Below are 4,874 nucleotides of genomic sequence, written 5' to 3'. Positions count from 1 at the left end.
GAGCCATCTCACCAGCCTGCACATGTGCAGTCCCTGAGCCATCTCACCAGCCTGCACATGTGCAGTCCCTGAGTCACCTCACCAAACTGCACATCTGCAGCCCCCAGCCATCTCACCAACCTGCACATCTGCAGCTGCCGAGCCATCTCACCAGCCCCTGAACATCTGCAGCCCCCAGCCATCTCATCGACCCTGCACATCTGCAGCCCCTGAGTCACCTCACCAGCCTGCACATCTGCAGCCCCCAGCCATCTCATTAACCCTGCACATCTGCAGCCCCCTAGCCATCTCATCAGCCCCAGCCCCGCACATCTGCAGACCCCGGCCATCTCATCAACTCTGCACATCTGCGGCCCCTGAGTCACCTCACCAGCCCTGCAGCTTATTTGAAATATTGTTTGGAATAGCTTTGGTTTCTTTTCAACCTTCAATTCTTCATTTTATACGTCTCTCTCTTCATGAGGCTATCAGATTTTAAGAGACAAATCCTAAATAAAAGGGCACAAAGAAAGATGAAGCAAGTGACAGGGAAGTAATATGTCCTTGTTGGACACAACAGCCCTAGTTTATGCCTGTGGTCCAGGTAATTGCAAATGGCACCTCCTTCACTCTCAAAAGTGCCCTATTTGGACAAGTTATATGCTCACCCAAATGAGCATGGTAGAGGTGACCAAGCTGGGGAGCAGGTGGCCATCTAAGCAGTGCAGCTGCTACCCACTTCTTGCTAATTGCTGCTGAGTCCAGCACTGCACATATTCCAGTCTTTCAAGAGTAGCCAAAAATCTGGGTCCTCACACTGTTTAAATGTTGCAGCAATTAAAAAAATAGTTTGCTCTCTGAACTAAATTTGGGAGTGCCTAATTTGCAAGCCATGGCTTAAAATCTACAAGAGTGCCTTTGGTATCTGTGTGTGAGTGTATGCATTCGTGCATGTGTGTGTGCGCGCGCATACATGCTTGCATGTGTGTGCATGGCACATGAATCTGACAAAACACTGGTTTCACTTACTGCACAAAGCTTGGCATCTGAAATTCAATTCCCAGAACTCACATAAAGTTGAAAGGAGAGACCCAACCCCACAAAGTTGCCCTTCAATCTCTACACACTAGCATTCCCATACCCAACAATGCGCGCGCGCGCGCGCGCACACACACACACACACACACACATGCACATACATGCACGCGCTTTAAAAAAAAGAGATTAACCTTTATATGAGGAGCTGGAGATGTTCGCTTAATAGAGTGTTTGCCTAACATGCATGAGGTCCTGACTGAACCATGAAAAGCGGGGCATGGTGGCATACTCCTGTAATTCCAGTATTTGAAAGGTGAAAATGAGTATCAGTAGCTCAAGGTCATCTTTAGCTACATGGTGAATTCTAGGCCAGTCTGAAGTAGGTGAAACCCTGTCTTCTCAGAGTGCAGAAGGGCACTCAGGCAATGATCTCCACCAGAAAGGTACAAATCATCTTGCCCAACCGATTTTGTGGATGGTAAGTTTTAGGACTTAAGGATGAAAATCTTAAAGGTGTGGTGGCACACGCCTTTAATCCCAGCACTTGGGAGGCAGAGGCAGGCTGATCTTTGTGAGTTCAAGGCCAGCTTGGTCTAGAAGAGCTAGTTCCAGGACAGGATCTATAGCTATAGAGAAACCCTGACTCTAAAAGCAAAAACAAAAAACAAAAAAGAAAGAAAGAAAAAAGAAAATCTGGCAACTGGTATTCTTTCTTTTGAAGCAGCTTTGTCTATTCTGGTAGCTGTAACAAAGAACCAGAGATAGTCGCAATTTCTTTCTCGTGGTTCAGAGGCCTGAAGTCTCTGAGATCAGTGAGGCAACATAGTTGGTTCTGATGAGGATTCTCCTCTGGATTCCCTAAGGGTCACTGATTCAGGTGTCCCACCCATGAGGACTGAAGAGTGCATGCATTCTTTCTAGTTATCATGTGGGCTTTCTTGCATCAAAACCCCTGGTTTGGGTTGGGCCTGTGCCCTTCTAGGGAAGCATCCATTTCCTAGGTAGGATTCATTTTCCAGCGATCCTTTCTGGCCTTACAAAACCAGCTGGTCCAAGAACATTAGGCATCCAGCTACACCTTCTGACATCACAGTGGCCCAGCAGGCACACTGAGAACCAATTACTATTTATCGAGGGAGCAAACATCTCAGGATAGTCAAGGCCTTCTCTTGAGAGTTTAGCCCGCTACACTGCTCAGGAGTAACTTGCACGACAGTGCCTGCTAGGACCTGAACGCAGTGGTGGTTTTCTCTCACTTTGTGCTAGGCTAGCTCCCGGTGACCTGGCTCATTATTATTTTCTTTCTGCTCCTCAGTTCTACTTCCTATCATTACCACCTTTTAGAGATGACCTCAAAGCAATTTCCCCGGCTCTGGCAAGAGGAGCGCACAGTGAACTTTTCTTTTGTTCTCCTTCCTCGCGATCCACTTTTGAGGCCCCGCTGAAGTTGCCAAGGAGTTCAAATGGCCCAGTGCTCTCGCCAGTAGGATTCAGAGGGATTAACCATTCTTCCTGCACCCCTTCCAGATGCTCGCCTCTTTCCCTGAGCTCTTCTCCCCTGCTGTCTGTTCCTTTGTCTGTGAAACACATTTTCTCCTATTATCACCTTGTTCCCTGCCTGCTTCGAATGGCTTCGGTTCATCTCTTAACAGAATCAAGATGTTGCCATTAACGGTCTTCTCGTTTTTAACAGCTTAGAGTCACTTCTTTATATTTAGTCTTCCCCCCTTCCCTCCCAAACCACATAATCATCTCTGCTTCAAATAAAGTTTTATTGCCATTTCATAACCGTGGCTTTATAGTTGCTATCAAAAAATTTTTTTAAAAAGCACAAGATAAAAGAAGCAAAGGGAGGAAAAAAATAAAATAAAAGCTGAAGAGGTGAGGGCTTCTCCACTAATTGTGAAACCGGGCCAGCGTCTTCTGGACGCCTCTGTGAAGGAATCCAGGGAACCTTAGTCTTCAAGCCTATGAACTGCAAGCTTGGTGGTCTGGTGAAGCTTTCCTTTAACTTTTATGGGTGGAGAGGAAGGTGGTCTCTTCTCTGAGGACCTGTTTTCCTTCCAAATAATTAAAATCCTGTCTTAGAATCCTCCCAGTATCCTTCATGTTGGCCGTAAATCCTTTTACAGAATACAATTGCATGATAGATAAGAGTTTAGCTCATCGCATCCCCCACCACAGCTGAAATATTTACCCATATTTCCTAGCATTTTCTCTTCCCTCCTCATTTATTTTTATTTTCATTTAGCAAACTTAAATAACATTTCCATCACAATATCATTTATTGTTCCCCACGATGCCAGCTGAAGAAAATACAAACGACGCAAATCAACTCTGTTCCCACATAGTAATTAGACATCAAACGAGAAGACAGTGGCAGTGTGCTCCATTTTTTTGTCTTTACTAAACTCTTTATCTGATTTTGGTTAGACTCTCCAATTTCTCACTGTTTTCTAAAAAGTCTCTTCCAGTCATGTAGAAACAGATTGGTTTTGCTTTAATTTTGCGCTGGAATATCCCGCCTCTGTTCCACAGATCCAGCATGCCCAAAGCCAGACTCCATGTCTGTGTCCTTCCACTCACACAAGGCTCCATGTGCATAGCTTCTGTCTTCCAGTCAAGTCCGGATGGAAAAGTTATCCCCTAGATGGTGGCACCATTCCCTGGGCTGAGATCCTTGGCTGTATAAAGAAAGGGAAGAATGAGACCAACACAAGCATGCGTAGCTCTTGATTGGATGTGGTATGGTAAGCTGACTCACTCCTGATGCTATGACTCCTCCACCATGAGGGACTTGAACCGTGAGCCAGAAGAAACTCTTTCTCCCTTAAATTGCTTTCTCAATCTGGGTGTGTTGGGAGAGGAAATGCAGTCAGGATTTCATCCGTCCTGCCCCCATTCTCTCCCTCCTGTCTCAGTCTCTGCTCCTAGACTAAGCTTTCACAGCTGTCTTCACCGAGCTGTCCCACACGAGAAGCCTTCAACGGCTCCCAGTGCCACCCAGACCAGAGTTAAGACAGGACTCTCAGTTTCTGGGCCTCCCGTAATCTGGTTTCACCCACTTGCCACAGGCGTTTCCTCTCTCCCTCTTTCTTACCCTTCCTTCCCACTCCTCAGTGGCCGGCCCAAGAACAGACCTCCCCCAAGGACCCTCCTTTTCATGGAGTCCAGACTCAGAAAGGGGAGGCTTCTCTCCTGGCTTTCCTTGTGTGCTATAGGTACCAGCCACTTGTCACATGACAAATGCTCAGACTTCAGCCCTATGCTTGGCCTCCCAAAATGACTGCCAGCTCTACGAGGAAAGAATTCCTGGATATTTTCTACTTCCTAGCTCCCCACCTCCAAAATGCTTGCTGCTTGTCATATACTGTCTGCTAAAATAGACAGGAAATATCTGAGTAATTTTCTTTTTCCTCCTGTCTAGATGCTATTCTCCATTCTTAACTCATTTCCCTTTCATTAAACCTGCTTCACTACTTCCTAAACATTAACACACTATCTACTTTATTACTCATGGTAACTGATGTGGGAGGGTCATATATCAATCTGTTGATTTCATTGGTTAAGCAATAAAGAAACTGCTTGGCCCTCATAGGTTAAAACATAGGTGGGTGGAGTAAACAGAACAGAATGCTGGGAGGAAGAGGAAGTGAGCTCAGACTGGACAGCTCTGCTCTCTGGAGAGAGACGCCATGTTCCCCTCTCCTGGGCGGACGCGAGAGCTCTGCTCTCTGAGACGCACGTGATGAAGCTCCGACCCAGGATGGACGTAGGCTAGAATCTCCCTGGTAAGCCACCTCGTGGGCTACACTAGAAATGGGCTAGTCCAGGTGCGAGAGTTAGCTGAGAAGAGG

The sequence above is a fragment of the Microtus ochrogaster genome, chromosome 2 (genome assembly GCF_000317375.1).
Source record: "Microtus ochrogaster isolate Prairie Vole_2 chromosome 2, MicOch1.0, whole genome shotgun sequence".
In the NCBI taxonomy this organism is placed as follows: domain Eukaryota; kingdom Metazoa; phylum Chordata; class Mammalia; order Rodentia; family Cricetidae; genus Microtus; species Microtus ochrogaster.
Note: the sequence above shows the minus strand (reverse complement) of the source record.